This window comes from Euprymna scolopes, chromosome 12 (assembly GCF_053919585.1).
Source record: "Euprymna scolopes isolate OS-2025 chromosome 12, ASM5391958v1, whole genome shotgun sequence".
NCBI classification, from domain to species: Eukaryota; Metazoa; Mollusca; class Cephalopoda; order Sepiida; family Sepiolidae; genus Euprymna; species Euprymna scolopes.
The window spans coordinates 126,925,357-126,946,418 of NC_136493.1; the positions used below are offsets into that span (position 1 = coordinate 126,925,357).

The 21,062-nt window shown below is 30.6% G+C and overlaps 1 protein-coding gene across 4 annotated transcripts in view; it reads left to right on the forward strand.

Moving 5' to 3' along the window:
• Positions 1-383: 383 nt before the first annotated feature.
• Positions 384-21,062, forward strand: part of LOC145291476 (uncharacterized) — a 287,324-nt gene continuing 266,645 nt past the window's right edge. For 3 of the 4 annotated variants that reach the window (XM_080137352.1, XM_080137354.1, XM_080137356.1), the window contains exon 1: positions 421-644. The gene's annotated coding sequence lies outside the window, so the exon portion shown is untranslated. Of the gene's footprint in view, positions 645-21,062 lie in introns of all 4 variants that reach the window. The other variant, XM_080137357.1, reaches the window with a different exon arrangement.

Consider the following 21,062-nt stretch of genomic DNA (forward strand, 5'->3'; position numbering starts at 1 on the left):
TCGCCATATTAATAAAGGGGGACAACTTAATTCGAACTACCAATATTTTAAAATCAGTCTTATAATGGTTACAATATACTATTAATCGCTAAAAATCGTAAAAACTAATTTTCTCTATAATAAAAAAAACTACTTGATCCAATTTACGTGATTTTTAGAATATGACATATTCGTTCAGTGACAATCATAAAGATTATTCTTGATTGAAAACAAAATTATTTCGGTTGAATTCTGTATAAGAACCTTAAAAAAAATCATTGTTGTGGCACTTTGGATATGGGCCGCGTTTTCTCTCTCTTTCTCCTCCCCTTGTTCACCCTCCGTTTCTTGTTTCTTCTAATACCATTCCTCTTCCTTGTTTCTCCTTCTCCTCCCACCTCGTTAGTTGACGCTCCCCTCCCCCTCGAACGCTTCACCGTGTTTTTTTTTTTTTTTTTTTTTTCATTGGGAGAAAAATACGTACGGAGTGGAGCGGAGTCTTCGTGTTTAAATCGTGTTTTTTTTTCTGTGTACCATTGTTTAGTGCCACTCCTGCCAGCCATGAGCTTCGTCCGAAGGAATCGTTGAGGAATCCGTTTAAATCCATTTTGCAGAGCAAAACCTAAATCGACATACGGACTGTATTTTATTACAATTTCAATAAGGTACGTACGGAAAAAAGAAGACATTACACTTTTTTCACTGACAACATGGACGATATTATTATGTTGATTTTTTTTTTTTTTTTTTGTTAGAAAAAAAAGTATGACACAATCAACATTTTCTTATATTATTTTATTTGATCTTCTCTTTCTTTACGCCTTTATTCGACATTTTTAGCTTTGCTTTATTTTTCGACTCGCCCTTCCTTTTACGATTGCCAGTATAGTTTTTTTAAGACTTGTACATTGTCAACTTTTTAAATTCATTTTTTATATAAAATGTAAGCGATGACTTGTTATTAAGTAATCTCCAATTTGTAAAAATGGTCCTGACAAACAATTATTTTCCCACTAAATCTCTGACTTCAGTGTATTTCACTAATATATGAACGATTTTATACTTGGCTTTAAAAAACCTCCCCCCATGAAATGACTTTATAAAAAGTCCCAATCTCGACCTCGTTTGATTTCTATGGATGGCCAAACGAACAATAATAAACATTCCTCGCTATAAGTTACGTATATTATTATATTAACATGAGATGAAAGTAGATCTTATAAATTTAATTGATTTATAAAAAGAAAAAATCTTATCACAATCAAACTCTAAAACTAACTTTTAAAGCACTTATACGATGATTTTAAAAATTATTACAGCACAAACAAAAACATTTTTTGTACTTGTGCATCTATGTTAGTGAGCTTTTTTTTTAAATACTATTTTTATGTTCGAGGTACTCATCATGCACTTATTGATCCGTGCTGAAATAATAACGTTATCATTAAAAAAAGCCATTATTAACATGGGGAGGGAGGGTGTTTTATACCTATTTTGTACAATTGAATAAAAAAACATATCATTAAACTTTAATTAAACTTGGAAATACGATTTAAAAAAATAGCGCGAATCAGTAAATGTATTAGCACCAAGTTCGATTCAACACTTACGATGTTTTTTTAATTAAATTGTTAGGTGAAAGTACATAATATTTTTACAAAACACCCTCCCCATGTTAAGAATGGCTTTCTAAATGTTATTTCATCATGGTAACATAATTGTACACGTACCTTTTGATTTATATTTTCCATTGATAAGATCAAGAAATATTTCCTGTTTGAATATTTCAAACAAAACATGTCATTTATTTACACCTTCGTCTTGAATTTAATTTTATGTATATCAAATAAATTAGTTATATTTTCTCTTTTTTTTTAAATTAGGTTTTAATTAATTACATAACATGCAAAAAAGTTTAAGCAATATACTAATTTCTGAACATTTTATTATTTTATGATCTGCTAATATCTTTTATGATAATTTAAGAAAGGTTTATTTGTTTTTACTACGAATGAGCATCCGTAGTAAAAAAAAAAAAAAATGGATGACATCAAAAAGTCTCTTCCTGATTCTCATTCAAGATTCTGCGAGAATTCTTCGTGTCGAAAATTTTTGCAAAAAAAAAAGAAGAGTTTTAAAAAGGATCTCGACTGTGATTGAAGTTTTATTTGGTTAATTCCTTAGTATTTATTTTGTCTGTCACTGTATATAACGGAATTGTTTTCAACTCGAATGATCTTGTCATTTGGTTTTGTTTCATCTGAACAAACAATCGATTTCAATATTAATCATTACATTTCTCACTGGCAACTTTAAATAATTGTCTTAAAATATTTCTTTATAAAATTCTAAAAATCGCTCATTGCTTTTATATTATTTTATATTAGAGTAAAAATATTATTACGTTATGATTTTTGTATTTTTTATTTATAATATTAATAATAAATAAATGTGTGATCATGGCGTGTTTCGGTTTAGCACGGACTGTGCTTCATCTAAATTACTTTTATTATAAAGAAATGACATTAAATTGTGTTCGGGTGTCCTGTCTTCCCTTGGATTGAAGAAGAAATAACAATTTAGTTGAAACTTTTAATTTCTGGGGTGAATCAAGTGCGACATAATAAAACGTGATCTATCCTCCCCTTCCCTCCCCTATTATCAGTCATCTTAGATCGGACATGAAAAGTTAAACCTTTTCGAAAAATAAAATAAAGATAAAATCTTCAGTGCTTTGAGTATGTCATTTCAAATAAATGCATTTTATGTTAAAACAATATTACAGATTGTCATTAGTGAAAATTGGTAAAAATTCCAAAGTACGTAATAGTGTTTTTTTTTTTTTTTGTGTTGTTTTTTTAAATTTTTAAAATATTTTTTATATAAAACTTATGATGCTTTAATATACAAGCACCAACATTAAAAATGGCATTAATCATGACGATAAACTGAAATCTTTTATGAATCGAACAGGATAGAACGAAGTTTGTACCCCCGTCTAAAGAAAAAAAAACAAGAATGGACAAATGAAATTAATTCATATGAACTTGAAATATACGCGAGGCCAAAATATTAACAAATAACAAGACGCATTGAAAGGTCTAATTTCCAGATAATTTATTTAAAATGTGTAAAAGTAAAAATGTCACGAATAATTTTATATTCCATTCATTAAACGAATTGAATAGAAAATTGATGAGGTGAGGATGGTGTGCCATTGAAGTCTTCTTGGAGAGTTCAAGGCCGGATCTTGCCATTAAATCCGCCTTCAACGTGACCAAAAAGATTTTTTGTTTGTTTTAATGTAATTTTAATCAGAAATAACTTATGACAATACTATCCTATTTTCATGAGTGTGTGTGTGTGTATATATATATATATATATAGAGAGAGAGAGAGAGAGACATGTTTAGATTTTAATTGTTAAAAAAAAATTCAAACAACTTGATATTTCGAAAAAAGATGTAAAAATATCAACTTTCAAGCTTTTCATTTTCACGTCCTTAATTTCGCGTGTTGATTGTAGAATTGGACTCGTGATCCATTCATAAAAAATTGAGGAATGACAGAAAAACGAAAGTAAACAAAACCATTAAATAAAAATATGAAGATCTTTTTTTTGTGCTTATGCACGATTGCACGTGTTACCGTGCTATATTTTTTTAATGGTATTTTTTAAGTTAAATTCAAATTTTACGGTATCTTCCTTTATTAAATTGTTAGGTTAAAGTACAGACTAGTTGCAAAACACCCTCCCCTCTATGTTAAAAATAGCTTTCTAAATGTTATTATTTCAGCGAGGTAACATAAGTGCATAAGTACCTCATTTTTTTTTTTTTCAATTATTTATATTTGAGATGTATGTACCTATTTACTATGCCTCCCCACGGGACAGAGTTACACCAGGGTCGTTTTTTTAACGTGGAGAAAAGGTACAAAAATAAAAATTGTCTCAGTCGTGAAGGATTTCTCCTCCACCGAAAGAGAACAAGAAAATGAAGTGTAGCATCTGAAGAACAGATACTACACTTTGATCTTATGTATGTAGCAATGGGTTCTCTATCACGGTATTACTGAGAGACGGTGGCCGTGGTTCTTTGCCCTTTTGTTTAATTCCTATTTAAGACACGTAAATTATTTAGAGGGAATAGGATTTCGGCATAAAGGATTGTTGTACAACATTCATCCTAGGTGGGTTGAACTGGCTTCCTCCAAAGGAGGAAGTGTCAAGGGAATATTCATAGGCGAAAGCCGTTCGGATGTTTATAATACGCTGGGGCAGTGGGGCAGTGGGCACCTCGTAAAAAATTAAGCATTTTTGGTCAGGAAGCCAGTATCTTCAGATAACCTGATATGGTAGCTCCAGCCAGTTGCCTTAACAGGTATTATTATCCACTTTGGACCAGAGTGGACCTGAGAGCAACTTTACATTCACCCAAATGGAGCTTCTCCATGGGATGCCTTTTCAGGACCCGCAGAAAGGATTCTTGGCACTAGTACAGTTTAATATCCACCGGTAAATTTGTAGGTACTCATGCACTTATTGATCCATGCTGAAATAATTAGATTATTTTGAAAGCCATTCTTAACATGGGGACGGGAGGGTGTTGTTGTGTATCTATTCTGTACTTTCGCCTAACAATTTAATAAAAAACAGACAGCGTAAAGCTTTAACTAAACTTGAATATACTATTTAAAAAATAGCGCGGATCAATAAGTGCACTAACACCAATTTTTATTTTATTTTAGGAGGGTTCAGAGTACTTAAAATACGGATCACGCTGAAATAATAATAATAACGGTAGAAAGCCATTCTTAACATCAGAAGGAGGGTCTATTTAAAAACTCTACTGTACTTTCGCCTAACAATTTAAGGTAAATTTTTACTTTATTTCCAACTTAAATTTTTTCTTTTAAAATGACTTGTTAGGTTTTCCGGTATGCTGAAAACGAATACCGGTTTTAACTTTTTCTGCATAGAAGTAGTTTTCTGGGTATTAAGCAATGTAATTTTTTTATGTTAAAAGTGGTGGCCATTGTTGTACGCGCAAGCGCATGCATATTTTTTAACATAAGAAATTACATTGCTTAATATCCTGAAAATTGCTTACGGAAAATTTAAATGTAATATTTGTTTCAGTATACCTGAAAAAAAGCTATAAAAGTCATTTTAAATGAAAATTATAAGGTGAAAACAAAGTAAAAAAAATTCCACAATTTAATAAACAAGATACCGTAAAGATTGAATTTAACTTGAAAATCTTATCTAAAAAAAATAGCACGGTCCATATTCTCTATAAGTTCCGTCTGCAGCAAGGGGAGAGTTAAACCCATCCTAATGTTAAGCTTTCTAAATTTGTTGAGACTACTAAATTGTACAAGTGCCGGATTTTATAACTAGAAAATCATTGACTTGAATTTTCGACCTTCCTTAGCTAACCTCTTTCTGAAAGGTGGCGACTATAATTTTCCGGTTTAGTTTTCACTGTGGGGCGCTTACCGTTTTGAATGCTCTTTTTACTAAATATGGTTTTCAGTAGAAATATTATGTTTGAGATTAATACTATTTCATTCCAGATAATTTGGGTAACTAAAATAGGATTAAATCACGACTTAGCCCCTTTTGTTTTTCTTTTGCGAAAGCGCCACACGACTGATCACCAATGCTGGTGCATTTTGTGAACCAACCATGTCTGTATACGTACGCTCAGTATCTGACGTAAACTCCCGGACTATGCCGAGCGTCGTCGAGCAAATGTTATAAACGCTAGGAAACAGAAAATAACAACATTCATCGGATACGAAATACAAGTAAAAAGAAAACACAAAAAATGGAAAAAGAAATAAAATAAAATATAACGACAAACTGACGCAAGATTTTTTTTTTCGTGTGCTTAAAAACTAAATGGGACTTATAGTACTCTACAACTGTACTAAGTTGTCCAGCATTAATTGCCGCTACTCCATGAGTTAAAATTAATAACTAAAAAAAAAGTTAAAATTTATTTTTTTTTTTCCCCCTTTTTCTTCGAATTTATCAAAAGTCGTCTGCTAATTATGTGGCTTCTCATTGGATAATAGCGTTTGTTGTCGCTTTCTGAGTTTTTAAGATTTGATCGGCGTCGTTCGGCACATTTCGATGGTTTTCGTCAGGTGCCGGGCAAACCCGAACCACGACGAACGTTTACAGACATCCTGTTCACAAAATTGCACTAGCATTGGACAAGGACAACTAATGAACAGTTTAAAGACGTTACAATCACTTTCAGATTTCGCATAATTTTTTTGGTACTTATGCAGAATGAAGACCGTGCTAAAATTATTTAGAAACCAATTCTTAGCACTATTTTGTACGTTCACATAACAATTTCAGAAGCAAAAGATATCGTAAAAATTAAATTTAACTTAAATTAAAACAAAAACATAGAACGGTTCGTATTTAGTATTTGTTTATTTATTATTGATAAAGTGTTTGTATTTTTGATCGCTCGAAAATGATTTCGAAGCTGTCGATTTGAAAGTAACTTCAATTTAGGATTAAAAAGTTTTTATAGTTCATTTATTTATTCTTGGTTTCTAAGATTCAGTTTTTCAAGTATTAGTATTGTCGTCAAACTTAATGTTTCAATTTCATCGTCTCTTTTAAATTCCCAGTTTTTTTTCTAAATTGTGTTTTTTTTTAATTTATTTTAATTTTTATTTTATAGAATTTAACGGAACTTTATGCTTAAAGTTTTAGGTTTACTTTAGCAAAAGTTGATTTGGTCCAATTAAATTCTGTAGAAGCACCATTTTTTTTTTTTTTTTTTTTAAATTAAAACAATGCTAACAAAAAATTTAAATTATAAATTTTCCAATACATCGGTAAACACTATACTTTTCGAACTGAATAAAACATGTTACATTAAATAAAAACACTAAAAAAGTATCCAGTTGTAGAAAAGTAACTGATCTTGCCTTTGATAACATTTGTTATATATATTTTTATTTTTTTACAATTTTTTTCGAATCTATATCTAATGTATAGTAATACAAACCCAAGGTTAAATTTAAATTATAAAATTTATTTTCTTTACCGATATTTATGCCGCTGAAACGATTTTTGTACGTTCTTCATTCAGGCATAATTCTACACTGATTTTTCGATCTGTAGTTTGAAGATTCTCGCCATGTAACAAAATAAAAATATAAAGTTTTAATTTAATGTTTTTTGACTCTCCCATTATGTTTGCAAAACAAAATACCGAGTTCTTTGACCAAAAATAAAACAACCGATTAAATCTTTGTAAATATTTTTACTTCATATTTTAGCTTGCAAATATAATTTAAAAACCATAAATCGAATAATCGTAGATAATTTGGGACGCTAAAAACGTACACAAGAAATTGATTCGACGAAAAAGTGCAAATCCAACAAATTTGTTCAAATTAGTTTTAAAAGGTAAATTTTTAGGTCATCAAAACATCAAATTATAATCGATTTATTTTTTGTAATTTAGAAAGAAAAAAAATGTAAATATCGACTGGAGAAATGTTTATTTATCTTTAAAGTTACCCTTCATTTATATACAATCAAAATTACGGGAGGTAGGTCCGCCCACATTTTCCCCATTTTTAAAAATCTTTTCGGCTTCGGATTTGATTTTAGAATTTCTTTTTCTTGTCCAATGATTTTTTTTTTTTTTTTCATACACATTTTCTCACTTTAATAATTTGCTTTCATTGTGCCATTTAAAAGGCGACAGTAAATAATCTGATATCGCTTTCTTTGATTAAAAACTTTGTCTTAAGACATTTTTGCTTTTAACTTCCTGACGCCATTTTGAAAAAAGTTACAAATCTGAAAACTTTTGTTTTTATTTATTTTTTTAAATTTATTTTATGAATTTATTTTTGAAATAAAAAGCGTAAAATGTTTTGAAAACTTTAAACACCGAATCCCATAAATTTAACCTAATTCTGAAAATCCGTTTAAATTGATTTTTTTTTCAAGATTTATCTATTGTGATTTTTTTAACTTCAAAACTAACCATTTTAATTACATTTCAACAAATTACTAGCGAAAGTACATTTTAATTGGCTGTCCTATTTCAGTCACCTAAATTATTTTGAGTAAAATAGATTTAAACAACTTATTTTTTACGTAAACTATTATTGTTATTTTATTTTCAATAATGACAACATTGAAACACTAAGTTCTAACTCATTCAGTTGAACTCAAGTTTACAATTTTCTAAACGAAGGTTTATTAACTAGAGTTATCGTTCTTTCTTAGCTGTCTCTTTCTCGACTTGTTTATAAAAAAATGGCGATTATATTTTTTATGTAGAGTTTTCACGTGTACACTGTATTTCACGTGTACATGTATTTATTTTTTACTAAAATACGGTTTAACTGAAAATAAATTGTTTCGTATATTTAATTAGTAATGACGAAATTTATTAATTCAAACTTATTCTTTTCTAGCGAATATTTGACCAAGTTGATGAAATTGTGATTTTTGAAGTTTCGTACAAGTACGGAGACCCAATGTGACGTCATCATTTTGACACCGGTTATACCCCCTCCCCAATTTCCATGGATTATTTTGGCTGGAAGTAACTTAAAACAATTTACCTAAAACAAATTATTTCGTGTTATGCTATTAAGTTTATAAATGTACTCGGTATTTATTTATGGTGCTTAATATTTTATATTGGTATATTCATGGAGAAGTCAGGATGCACTTCTATCAGGGATTCTATGGACACATTTCTGCTTCTGACGCACGAATATGACAGGGGCTGCTTTCTTAGAGTACCGTCAATATCTGTAACAGGTGGCATTCAGGTCATGAATGCATAAGTTCAGTCATCATAACAATGCAATTAGCAATCTCTGATCCATTTGGGCATAATAAAAAATAGGAGTTATCACTTTAGGAATGCCCTTGTATTTCAAATTAGACACTTATTTGAGTTTTATATAGAAAATTGGGGTTTGTATTACTGTACACATAGATTCGAAAAAGTTGTCAAAAAACAAATATAGTTTGGCAGAAAAGTAACTTATCTTGCCTTTGATAACATTTATTTGTTATATATTTGTTTATTGACAACTTTTTCGAATCTATGTGTACAGTAATACAAACCCGAAAATTGTAATATATTATTTTTTTACTATAAAAGTCTATCTTTTCGCCAAGTTACCGCTAGCCCTCACATTTTTTTGTGAAAAAAAGGGGCAAACAATAATTTTACTAGTTAATGATTAACAATTAATTTTATCGAAAATATTTATGAGAACCAAGCGAAATAAGTGAGATTTTTAGACGGTGCCGCTATTCTACAATTGAACTGAAAAAATCTAACATGTTCCATATTTAATAACATAGTTAGACAAGATTTCGTGTCTGGGTGTGTTTCTCATTAATCGAATATTTATTGAAATAAAAAAAAATAACAAAGTGTAATATTTGTTCATGAAGAAATCCTATTAAATGGAGTAGATTTTAATTTTTTTTTTTATCTCGATTCTGAGTGCTGCTGCTGCTGCTTTTGGGCGAGCCGAATATTCTCAACATTGAACATCACACATCGATTTTGTGTCTAATTCTGTCCCCGTGGAGAAACAAGTGAGATGTTATATTTTCAATTATTGTTTTGAAAACAAATATTCAAAATAAAATGCAGAAAGAACAGTTTTCTAAGCCCGCACCCGAGTAACGTCGGCTAAATATCGCTAATTGTATTTAACAGATGTAGTAAATAAAACTGAAGACGTGGAAGTTGGTCAGGGAAACGGAATGGTTACATATCTTCGAAAAAAACAAAACAAAAAAAAATTTTTTTTTCTTCTTCCTTGACAACACGGTTTTCCCCAGACATTAGGCACACTCACTGAGGGTGGGGGTTGGGATAGTGTGTATGACAGTAAATCTGTTATTTTGTTTTCTTTCGAACAATCGCGACCACGTGTCAATGTGTGAATCGTTGCATAAAATTCGTACAGTGTTTATGCTGCTTAGCAAAAATGTCTGCATTAGTTTGGTCTTCTTTGCACGCGTTATTTAGTAAATGGTTACTTTAGGGCCCTAAACTCCATATTGGCAAAAAAAAAAAAAAAAAAAATCAACATGGCGCTAACATGAACTCGATAAAAGTCTATTATACCATCATTAGCAGTGTCAGAAATTTCGTGAAAATAGTGAATAATTCCACCCCATCTTTCCAAGCTTATAACTCCTCGAAAAATGTAATTCAAGCCCTAATTTTTTTTTTCAATTAAAGGAGTAAGGACCAAGGTTTTATTTAAAAAAAACAAAAAAAAAAAACAATGTGTTTTTTTTTTTTTAAAAGGTTTTAAACTTCGGACTTTACAGGTAAATTTCTAAAAAACTGATTTTTTTTTTTTGTTTTAAATTTGAATATATTATTTATTGACCTTTTCTCTTCAATTTGTGATATATAAACCTATTAAACATAAATTAATTATTTACTTTTTAATAGACATTTCAAAATGAGAGGCGTAAATTATTCGACCCCCTATCTTTCTAAGCTTATAACTCATCGAAAAATGTAATTCAAGCCCTAATTTTTTTTTCAATTAAAGGAGCAAGGACCAAGGTTTCATTAAAAAAAAAAAAAAAAAGACAAAAAGAAAAAATGTGTTCTTATAAAATAAGGTTTTAAACTTCGGACTTTACAGGTAAATTTCTAAAAAACTGATTTTTTTTTTTTGTTTTAAATTTGAATATATTATTTATTGACCTTTTCTCTTCAATTTGTGATATATAAACCTATTAAACATAAATTAATTATTTACTTTTTAATAGACATTTCAAAATGAGAGGCGTAAATTATTCGACCCCCTATCTTTCTAAGCTTATAACTCATCGAAAAATGTAATTCAAGCCCTAATTTTTTTTTCAATTAAAGGAGCAAGGACCAAGGTTTCATTAAAAAAAAAAAAAAAAGACAAAAAGAAAAAATGTGTTCTTATAAAATAAGGTTTTAAACTTCGGACTTTACAGGTAAATTTCTAAAAAACTGATTTTTTTTTTTTTGTTTTAAATTTGAATATATTATTTATTGACCTTTTCTCTTCAATTTGTGATATATAAACCTATTAAACATAAATTAATTATTTACTTTTTAATAGACATTTCAAAATGGGGGGGGCGTGAAAATGGGGGGGCGTGAAAATGGGGGGGCGTGAATTTAAAAAAAACGTTTGTCTAAAATATTATATTCGGTTTATTGGAAAGAACATAAAATTTCACATTGACCCTGAAAATATCGTAAAAATAGAATCAATAGAAAAATTTTGATAGATTTTTAAAATTTAAAAATTTAAAAATATTGAGTTTAAAAATTGAAAAATATTGAGTTCGGAAAATTCATTACTGTTTTAAAAAAAAAATAAAAATATTTTTATTACTTTTAAAACAACTGTAATAGTTTATTTTGGAAGTATAATCCATAAAGAAAATAAATAACCCACTTTTAACAGAGAAATTACGAGATTTTTATATTGTATTCGCAGTTTCGTGTTAGGGGTGTCAAAAATTCCTACAAAAATTCTGATACTGCTACATCATTGTGGAATTGGTACCGTTAGTGCCCTTATAACTAATATTAAATCCAGATTGGTGTATTTGCGACGCCAGACTTAGGGTTAGTTGGGTTAATGAAGTTTTTTTGGTCAATTTTTACGACGTGCCCCAGTGTATTATAAGCACCCCAACCTACCCATGTTACGAACGGCTTTCGAAATAAACATCCCCCAACCTCGAAAGCCGTTTTTAACATGGGGAGGTTGGGGTGTTTATAATACGCTGGGGCACGTCGTAAAACTTTACTTTTTTTTTTTTTTTTTTTTTTTTTTTTTTTTTTTTGTATTCCATTTCGTTTTCGCGGCGGTATAATAGACTTCTAAGTAAAAAAGTCTATTAACAAGTTAATGTTAAGGTTGTGATATTGAATTTTTTTAGTTTTGAGTCATATGGAGGTGATGAAACTAAAGTAAACATTTACTCCGTGTTGCGGAATAATTCTAAACAGAGGCATCTTGTATACAACAAAACTGAAGTGTTCAAATATATAATAAATAAATATTATATCAAAGGCAAGCTATGTTACTCTTCTACTTAGCTGGATAAGTTTTTTTTGTTTTAATTTATTTTAAACTGTTTAGTTTGAAACGCAAGTAGTGTCGAGTAGTGATTAAAGAAAAATGGCGGACATGCAATTGCAATGATCACATCGTTGGAGTCTGGATGATTGCTCAAAGATAGAAAATTAAACAAGCCTGGTAGAACTGTTCCCCCAATAAATGTCACGGTAACATTTCTTAATTGGGTTGTCTAACCAGTATCTTGTTTAATTTTCTATTTTTGAGCGATTATGCCATTGTTTTTTTTTTTTTTTTTTTTTTTTTAATTCAGAAAAACCGGATTTCCGCTTAAATCGCTGAAGCCTCCATTAGATATAAGTTCTCCACTTTTTGTTAAAATTTGTTAAAAGTTTTTCTTGAGAAAAAGCTGATTTCTGTCAAATGGTTACAATCTGTCTTCCTTATTTTTCTCAGCAATTTGGCTTGGTTTTATTTATCTTTCTTCATCTTGCTTTACCTTTTTGTTTTCGTCTTGTCTTCCTTCGCCCCCCCACCACCCATTAAAGTTTTCTCTAAAAATTGAAAGTTAATTTTACCATAAAAACTAAGACTTTAAACGATTTATGACGGAAGTATGGGTGTTAGATGAATTTTGTTTTAACAAAGAATGATTTCCTGTTCCCTTCCACCTCCACATGCGTACTTGATGTCTTTCTCTTAATTTTGATTTTCTTATTTGCAACTTATTGGAGTTTAGGAAAAAAGTTTTTTGGGTTTTTTTTCTTTCACATATATTAGTGATGGGATGATTTCAATATTTTTCCCGATTCCGATTCTTTATAAATCTCTCAATATTTAACTATAAAAGTGTTATTTTGTCCCGATTACTGTAAAAACGCATCTTAAATGTGCCTATGTTTTCTCAAACGTAAAAAACGCACTTGTAAAGGGGTGATCTAGAGATGTTAGTCTTACTGGAAGTTTAAATCAATAAATATTTATTTCGTTATTACTACAAGCAGTGGAAGATGTTTCTTAAATCAAATAAAAACGATAATTTAAGGAATCCGTTTTGGCATCGGAAAAAGGCTAAAATTTTTTCGATTCTGATACCGATTAATCATCCCAACACTAATACATACATACATATATATATATGAAATAAAAATTACAATTAAATTTACCAAAATGATCCAAGATGGTAAAATTAAAGTATATTATAAATATTAAAAAAATGAATATTTATAAAGTTATCTCAGCCAGATGTAAAAGCTCGATAAAACCAAATAGGAAATAGAGCTTATAATACAAGCAAACAGTTAATAAAACATGTTAAAAAACACTTTGAAATGAGTTAAAAACATATTTAATCTGAAAAGGAAACCCTAGATAAGTGGATAGTCCTTAATCCGCGGAGTTTGAAAAAATACTTTCCTTCTCATCAGAGGGTAGGAATTAGCAAAATGCGGGATCGGATTTTGCATGCAAGTGGAAATTCTTTCTATTAACTTTCTTGAAGTTATACATTTGGATTTTACCGTCATTGAATTATTTATCTTCCACCAGACTATCCATTCACGTGTAATTACCTTTTTCTTCACCATATTCCCTCTTCTTCACTTTTTTGTTTTCAAGTAAGATCCTTTGACTTACTTGTTGTTTCATCAAATACTTTTGCATGCAAAATCCGATCTTGCATTTTGCTAATTCCTACCCTCTGATGAGAAGGAAAATATTTCTTCGAAACTCCGCGGATTAAGGACTATCCACTTATCTAGTGTTTCCTTTTCAGATTAAATGTTTTTTTAACTCATTTCAAAGTGTTTTTTAACATGTTTTATTAACTGTTTGCTCATATATATATATATATATATATATATATATATTTTTATACCTACAGAGATTAGTGTTTCATACTTTCACACTCATCGGTGCAGAAAGTGGCAATTATACAGTCACCTTTGACTTCATTTGCTAAAATGTTGCCTCTGGACCATTTAACAATTGTGATGAGAATTAAGGGAAATTTAACACCTATACATGTCAACTGTGGACACAACAAGAAACAGTCGAGAGGGTTCAAACGAGTAAAAATTGTGAATGTTGTATAATACAAGTTATATATATATATATGTATGTATATAATGTGTGTGTGTGTGCAAAATCAAAACTTCAAGACAAGGTGTTGATGGCAACAAAAAGTGTATTTCATTTTATGTTACAATTATTTCAATGTCTAGTTCGACAATTTCAAGCATTATATCGTTTGAAAATTTTCAAAAACCAGCATTTCTTCAGACTTTATGAATAAACACACTTTAGGCAATGTAGCATTTTTTGAATAGAAAGAAAAAGGCGGGGGGGGGGGAAATCCCTAACGGGAAAAGCATGTGAGAAACATTTACCTTGGTTGTGGTTGCGGAAAACCCATTTAAATATTAATGTATCTCCTAATTTTCGTATCCTTATTTAAGAACAGTTATGTGAAGTTTTTACGGGGAACCCTAAGCCATTTAAAAAAAAGAAAAGATTTTTAAAAATATATCCCATTTGTTGGGTTCCTAAATTCCTTTATTTCCCAATGATTGATTTTTTGTAAAACGAATTTTTAAAAGCTTGGTATCTATATTTATATTATGGCCATAACAACCTTGTAAAGATGTTACGATTAGTTTTAGTTTCGTATTAGTGGCAAGTAATGTTTATATATTATCGTTCTATTGGTACATGGATATAATACCATTTCCGGTTTAGAATTTGATTGAATATGAGAATAAAGTAAAATGGGTGTATTAAATATATATAAACCTTGTAGGACATTTCAGGTGAAGTGTTTTAATCTATTTTCTGTCTGAAGATTCATAGTTATTTAACTTGAAAAATGTTTTTATGTCGGTGCTTAGGATGATTTGAAGGGAGATAATCCAATTAAATTGTTAAGTACTGCTTGTTAATTCTGTTTGATTAATGCTCAATTATGAAATGTGATAATTTTGTAGTTTAATCCTTAAGTCAAGTCAACCATTTTTGGCTTAAAACCTATTGGTATATGAAAATTTACTGAATTACACAAACTCAGTATATTACATATAAGTCTATATATATATATATATATATATATATATATATATAAAACAGAAGATCATTCTCTAGGTTAGTACAATAGTCGATTCACGAGTTCCTATCACAGACTATCAGTTCTTCTTGACATTATTTTATATTTTTGCCATGTATTTTAATATTTAAATAGTTGATTCGATTAGAGCTAACAATCCTGGGTAACTATAGTAAATACAATTTTAATTTTATCTAACGTAGACTCGTTTCTGTTTTTTTTGTTTGTTTTACTTGTATTCACCCCCCAAAAATGGCATAGTCCCATTTGGATGTAAGGATTTACTATTTGGGACCATATCTACAGGGACACTGTAGGGAGTTGAGCAGCCAGATGTCTGTTTACATTACGCTTAAAGTTCTGGATGTCAGTGCAATCAGGAGAGAAGGAAATTGGGAGAGAATTACAAAGTCTAACAGCTTGAGGGGAAAAAACTGTTAGAGTAGAAGGCTTTCCAACCTTTGGGGATCTCTACCGGGGTGGGATTTTGCTACCTGTCAGGTTAATTAGTGGTATCTGTTGAGAGGGCACATTCCATTAAAATACTTGTATAAAAAATTTAAAATATTATTAAGAGCAAAGTGTATCTTTTTTGATACTACACTTCACCTTTTCTGTCCTCGTTCTACATTGAGATAATTTTTATTTTTTGTTCCAATCCAAAGTGATCTTTTTTGTGAGAGCTGGATTTTCCTGGCATTAAAAACCAACTTTTGGTCTAACGTTGCCCTAATAGGTAGGCAAGTAAATGGGAATAATTATTTTTTATTATTTCCAAATGTTCAAAGCTGACAAGCGTTATTTTGAAGACTTGGATTTTATGATAGAACTAGACCACCCGTGACCCGTTGGGGCAGTACGTTATATTAGCTATGGAATTCATGTATGAGCGTGACACTTGTGGCATAAAGAAAATAGTTTTTTTTTTACATAACAGAAGCATTTCTATGAAAGTATATTAAAATGAAAAAAGAATATAGATAGATTTCTATGAGTCGTTCTGTTTATTATAATTGTTATTTTTTTTTAAATTACAGTTACTGAATTATAAGTGGTTGGTCATACTTATAGGTAAATATGCACTGAACAGGTATCATAATCCTTATTATAGTTAAATTCAAATTTTGATATATCATCTTTTAAATGAAATTGTTAGTTGAAAGTACAGAATAATAAAAAAAACACTCTCCACATGTTAATAATGGCTTTTTAAATAGAAAATGAAAATAAAATGTAACTTTTTTCATTTAATTTAAGCAAACATTCAGTACCCATTGTGTAAAGGAAAACACTATTTAATGTAATAGAAATGTGTGCATTTACCGATTCAGCTTTCCGTTTGGAAATGTAAGCAGACGACTTTAAAAAACATGGGAAGAAGAAAAAGAAATTTTTTTGTAATAACGCCCTCTAGTAAAAAGGTCTGCATTAGTTAAGGGGGATAACTCTATCCAGTTTTACATCGCCGCCTTTTTCTCTCTCTCACACATACACGTAACTATTTCTCGCGTACGTAACGAAAACAGAGGGAGTAGGAGTGTTGAAATCTATTAGAGGGAAAGTGAGAGGTGTTTTCTTTCCATAAATTGTATAGGGTAATATTTCATATTATTAATAGATTCATAGATAAATAGATTTTATAATATATATTATAATTATCTATGAATCTATGTATTATTTGTATATATAAATAACTATTTGATCAAATTAAATGAAATTGTTTGTATTAAAAGCGATATAAAAATTCCGGAATTGGAATAACGGATTGAAGACGTTGCTATTTACGCATGCGCAACCGGATGTTGAAAACCGGAAATCTGATTGCAAACATACAAGATCCATAGACTTTTAGTATTATATAGATTAAAATGTAGTATATGTTGCTTTAGGCTGGAGGAGGAATTCTCCAAGGCTGAAGTGATTTTTTTTATTTTTGTTCCAAAGTGCCCCTTTTGAGAAGCTGGATTGTCTCCCACGTTAAAAAACGACCTTGTGACTAACTTTGTCCTCACGGGAAGGCAAGTAAAAATGAATTTAACTCAGACAAAATCACGTTTATATTCTCTTGCAAATTGCGATTTACATTTCTATTTTTACAAAATTTTCTTCAAAATCATAGAGAGTTAGAAAATCCTGAAAAGAAAAGTAGTTTTTAAAAAAAAATTTTCACCTCAATTAAGACATTTTGCCATTTGGAACATAAGGGGCTACTATTTGGAATTGTGTCTAGGAACATGAGTGTATCAGAGCGCATTACAGTAATTGTAAAGCAGACACATAGATGCAACATTGCGGCAGAGGTTGAAGCTTGGCCGATAGTGTAGAACTTATTTTCTTAACAATTTTATGACGAAATTGAACATGAAGATTCCCTAAAAGTTAGCCAGTTCTGAACAAAATGGCTACCCATATACAAAAAAACACACAACAAATAGTAAAAGATTAAGAATTTGTTTTTTGTGTATTGCCACCTGGACTTAAGATTAGTGGTTGACTTAAGGAAGAACATGTTTTTTGTGACTTTTAGCACCAACATCTTGATGTGAATGTCAATGGACAATGTAGCACTCGAAAATATATAACAGTATTAATGAAAATGCTTCTGTGTCGTCTGTTCCCTTTAACTGGAATAAAAAATTTCATATAGTTTATTAAAATTTGATTTTAACTTATCCTACATTGGTACAGTGGTAACGTCACCAGCTTTGAATGCTACAATTTTGCTTTCGGCTTCGATTCTAGCTAGTAGCACCCAACTACTTTTTTTTTTTTTTTTTTTTAATTTTTTTTTTTACTTTTGAAATCATGACCATACTATAATATATATGAAATCTGGACAAATTAAAATATATTTAAGCATATTTTACGACCAGGCAAAGCCGGGTGCCCTCCCCCTCCCGCTAGTGCATTAAAAAGCTCAACTATACAAAACTTTATAATTTTTTTATACAATAACATGAAATTAGAACTATTTACTGTCGTTAGGAGGATTGCTCTCTCAAGAAGCACCTGTCAGTATTTCTTTGGCTTTAGATCAAAACAGATGCATAACACTTGGTCTTCAAACACATTAGCAAACGCTAACCACTATGCCAAATGGGTCATTAAAGTCATAGTGAACAAATATATTGATTCTTTTCTAGAATAGTGACGCACTCAAGAAATACATATTTTCTTAGAACCATAACTAAACCATAATATTCTACGTTTGCCAAGCATTTGAAGTCAATAGAAATTACTTTCTAGCCACCTAATTTAAAAACTTCAAAAATTACTGCTGATTGTCAAAGCCTACAGAGGTGGCCATGGAAAATCCCAAAACAATTTATGGTTAACGTTAATATGGGATTTATGAATCTTGGATGAGATCTACGGTAAAAACAAAAGACAATTGTTGAGGTAGGTTTCATTCATTTCACTAGTTAAAGAGTCTATTTCAACTGTCGTGAATAATAGGCTTTGCTGTGTAAAAAAATATTCAAGACATAGTCAAGAAAAGTAGGTAAATACATCTTGCTTGGAGTTTTAACGTTTGATTTTTCTATTTGGAAAAGTTACTAACTCTTTAAATGGAGCTTCCTGCTGAAAGTAGAATACTTGAAAAAAGTCCCTTCAGATATAGAACTGCCTAGGTAGGGTTTTTTTAGGTCCGTAGATTAGCAGTAGATTAGCCTTTTCCAATGGATAGCTGGGTAGTCTACAACTAAGGATCCAGATATCTTTGTATATTCCAGTAGAGGGCCAAGGGAGGTGAGTTGATTTTGTGTGCTTCTCAGTCAAGATAGGCCTTTAATCTCTAAGCTAATGGATTTTGGAAGATGTTTGTCCTAATTTGCAAGTGTGTTATTCAGTAGAAGAAAACGATTATCATTGTAAGATCCCTTAAAATAAAACTTTGTTTATTTTAAACTGCAGTTGTAATTTGGTTTTGGGGAAAGAATCTTTCTGTTGTTCCATAGACTGAGACCACACAACCGCGACCTTGTCAAAACTGAGTAACTACTTCAGATTAGAACGACAACAGAACAGTCTGTGGTGAATGCATAGACACATGTTCATATTGGTTGAAATTGTAGAGACATGTTGTTAAAAACTAAAAACTGATCAAGAAGCCATATAGTTTAACCCAAAAATATAACAAAAATAATATAAACATGTTCTTTAATTTAATATAACTGAAATTTCAACTAATGATTCAATTGCATCTAAAAAAAAAAAAAAAAATCAGGCTCCTTCAATCTTTGACAGACTATGGATACCCACGTAGGGGTGCCTGTGCGTGAAATTTTTGTGGCAGGAGGTGTGCAATCTCCAACCACACCTCTCCTGAGTCAACATTGTTAAATACCAATGGCAAGTGAAGTGTATGTACAGGACGACTGGAAACAAATGCCAAGATAAACGGAGAGCACATACAGTGCCTAGAATTTCCAAATGGTCACCCATCTGGTACTAACCAGGCTCAACATTGCTTAACTTCGATGATCTGATGAGAACTGGTGTGTTAACGCAATTGTGCTGTATCTAAAAACAACCGCAACAAATCCAATGCACATAAATCACAATAGTTGAAAATGGACAAGTATAAAAACATCATGTTTTATCCCGAGGCTTGACATCTCTTGCTGTCGACAATGTTTGGTGTGAAAGACTGAAATTCTATGCAGTTCCGAGTTTTATATAATAGATAACAACTGATGATCAATCAACCTATTTTTCTGAAAAGTTTTGACATGAATGATTGTAAATCACCTTGGAGTTTACTTAATGTCACTGTTTGTAACTTCTTTCATAATAAAGATTAGCAGGGTGACTCGATGTTGCCCGTGATTGAATGATGATCAACAAATGTTTCACAGTTCCATATTTTTATATTCATTGAAATCGATGAAATCACCTATTCTTTTTTTTTTTTTTTTTTTTTTTTTTTTTTTCAATCAAATTGATTGATTGCCTGCTCAAGTTAAGGACCCATCGTGATGCACCGGGAAGAAGCTCACATGCCTCTCGCAGTGACTTAGTTAACAATATATTGTAGTCTACATTGCACTGTAGAGAATCTACTGTTCACTTTATAAAATTATTTTTCTATTTTATTGTTTGAATTAAGGTTTAAAATACAAAAGTCAAGTATCATGGTGCAATTGTGCTCTAAACAAAAACATTCACTTCGAACACACCCCTGTCATATCAAAGAACCTATTGTTGATTTTGCGCCTTTCAGCTTGTGTGATAATAAAAATTCTTAGATGCACTTGTGATATTAGGCTGTATAAGGTATTAACTTTGGTCGAAATCCTTTTATTGGATTATTTTGATTATCGATACAAAACCTAAGAACACTGCCAGACACATAAAGTATCTTTGTGTAAAATTTTTTAAAAAATCAGCCCAGCCATTTTTTAAGTCCATAAAGAACGAAGTCACGCACACAGACAAAGTTCCTTTTATATAATAGTAGCGATAGTGGTAACTCCTAAAATGTTACGTCTGTGACATTGTAAAGTTTTGATTGGTGAATTTAATTTTAAAAAAAAAGACTTGCTAAAAGCAAAGATAAATGAGAAATTCTCACAACTTTTTAGACACTTCGTATTTTGATATTTTTCTCCCTACACTTTATGAAAAACTAGCATTTCAGCCCGGCGTTGCCCGGGTGTTTGGATGTGTATGTTGAGCAAAAAAAAAAAAAAAAGTGGTAGTAGGAAGGCAGGCTCGAACCCGTACCGCAAAGGAGGAAAAGAACGCGGTAAAACCTAATGTTTATGCTGTTACGAACACCGCCAAACCGGAAGCGACATTTGTTTAAAATTAAGGCTAGACAATCTGAAGGAGAGAATAACTTTCAAAAATATCGGTGGAAAAAGTGACCCCC